The following is a 2518-nucleotide window of genomic DNA, read 5'->3' as shown; positions in this document are numbered from 1 at the left end:
AGTCCAGAACAGGTTCTCCAATTCCAATTACAGCCTTCCTCAACAGAGACTCTTTAATTCTTTAATAAATGAACACACTCATGCATTTCATTTGATGTCAACATGTAGGTGATCTCTAGTTATCTCTATGTGAGATCTGATCAATATATCAGAATGAAGTATGTATAATTGCTGGAAATATAGCTCAAATATGACAGTGGCACAGGTGATGTGGCAAGGAGGTAATGGTAATAATCTATCCCAAAAGGTGAAAACATAAAGGTTGTCATCAATGGCAGCATAGGGGCTTGCTTTACAAACATGTCATTAGCGCCCTCAGAGGAATATGGTAATATGCTAGGACTTCTCAGTACCATAGGGTAAGCAATATACTTGTTCTAGAGCTGGAACATTGTCCCAAATCATGTAGAAATAGTAAGAACAATGACAACAAAAACCAAACATGGATATTTTATAGAGATGAATGCAAAACTCTATATTAATTTAAAAATTAGAATACAGGGGCGCCTGGGTGGCTTAGTCGGTTAAGCGTCCGACTTTCGCTTAGGTCAAGATCTTGCGGTTCGTGGGTTCGAGCCCTGCATCGGCCTCTGTGCCCTCAGCTAGCTCAGAGCCTGGAGCCTGTTTCAGAGTCTGTGACTCCCTCTCTCTGACCCTCCCCTGCTCACGTTGTCTCTCTCTCCTAGAAATAAATAAAACACTGGAAAAAAATTTTAAAAAAAATTAGAATACAAAGCCCAGAGGTTTTACACTAACAAAAATCTGCTTAGATTTGGGGCCCAAGACCTTCTGAGAATGTATGTGCCTTTCTGGTCTTCCTTAGCTCAGAATATTTATATTCTGAACAAGATTGAACAAGATTGCCTTGTGAAGTTTAAGGGTCTGAAAACTCAATGAAGTTTGTAATGAATTTTGCCTCCAGAAAAAGTTTAATTCAGTATCTGGATGGCAGACAGACAGCAAGTGATGGACAATAAGTCATTAGCTATATGTGTTGCTTCTCATTGGCGACTGGTTCACTGGGGCTGATAAAAGAGTCACTTTGAACAATGACCAGATATTACAGTAGCTGGGCATACTTTAAAAAATCATGCTGTATCATCTTTAATTAAGTACAAAGACCTTCCAAATCATTTTATGCCCTCTTGCCTCTCTCTTCAACAGTGGTGAGGTGGATATATTTTTTCTTGGGGAAGAGAAATCCATAATTTGTATTCACCGATAATGAAAATGTCAGAGGGCTGGGTGGCAAAGCTGGTACCATTGGTATCTTTCACATAAACACATCCAAAGAACCAGAATGTCTCTCTCTGTTAGTGATGACACCAGTTCTTCAAAAGTTAGTACCTCCAGTCACCATACACGCTGATTACCAGTGTCCACCGTGATGAAATTGGTAATTTTGCCAATCTCAAAATCAATCTGAATAGTGAATCAATCACTAGCTGAGTGATTCCTTGTGTGCCCTCAAAGATCTTTCTCACCTGGCACATCTTATACTTAGCTTCCTCAGGTGTAATATGATGAACAACAAAGTAACACTTGATGTCATAGATCAGATGGAAATTTTCTCTGGTCTTGTCAATACTGATGGCATCCATTAAACCAGCAGGGTGGGTAGTATCAGCTCAGACCTTGCCATCAATCATAATGAATAGCTGCACTCAGGTCTTTTTTACATCATCTGCTGACAGGGCACATTCAACTCTGCTCCTTGGGAGAATGATGGGGGAGAGACATTCTCTCAATTTGGAGGACTGGCAGATGGGAGAGGAGCAAACACACTGGTCATTCGATCCAGCATCTAGTGCTTTAGAGCTGCTAAACATTTCAGGTGCTTCTTGGGCCCACAAGCCATGGCGAGGCTAGGCATGGAAGAGCCACACTTGATTGTTTTTTGACAAAAGAACAATTTTAGCTCTTACACTTCATTCCCTGGGTGACCAAATTGACTTAAAATTCTATTTTTTTATAAGTTTATTTATTTTGAAATAGAGACAGACAGAGAAAGAGAATGAGCTAGGGAGGGGCAGAGATAGACGGAGAGAGAGAATCCCAAGTAGACTCTGTGCTGTCAGCGCAGAGGCCAAGACAGGGCTCCACCTTATCAACTGTGGGATCATGACCTGAGCCAAAATTGAAAATCAGAGGCTTTACCAACTGATCCAACGAAGCACCCCTTAAAATTCTTAAGCAGCTTAATATCTAACTGCTATTGAAGCTAACAATACAATAAAATAATACCCTGGTGACACATATGATGGTTTTTTGCTACAGTTTTAAATTGAACACAACAGAAATGGTAGCAAAACTATTTAAAAGAGAAACTTGTTGAAAATATGGCTCACAAAGGCAAAGGAATAGCTAAAACTCAATTTGGCCTTAGAGAGGACAAAAGCTTGGATCTTACCCAGATCCAGGTAGCACAAATCCCACAAGGGTGAGAGAAAGAGAGAGAGAGAAAGAGAGAAGTAGGGCTCATCCAAAGCAGGGCTCGAGCTCATTCGACATGGGATTT

The 2518-nt window shown here is 40.5% G+C and overlaps 1 pseudogene; it reads right to left on the bottom strand.

Annotated features, from left to right (window-relative positions):
- Positions 1–1135: 1135 nt before the first annotated feature.
- On the bottom strand, positions 1136–1858 carry LOC144218639 (small ribosomal subunit protein eS4-like; annotated as a pseudogene).
- Between the last annotated feature and the right edge of the window lie 660 nt (positions 1859–2518).

This window comes from Crocuta crocuta, unplaced genomic scaffold (genome assembly GCF_008692635.1).
Source record: "Crocuta crocuta isolate KB4526 unplaced genomic scaffold, BGI_CrCroc_1.0 scaffold229, whole genome shotgun sequence".
NCBI classification, from domain to species: Eukaryota; Metazoa; Chordata; class Mammalia; order Carnivora; family Hyaenidae; genus Crocuta; species Crocuta crocuta.
Note: the sequence above shows the minus strand (reverse complement) of the source record. Positions and strands in the feature narration are given on the sequence as shown.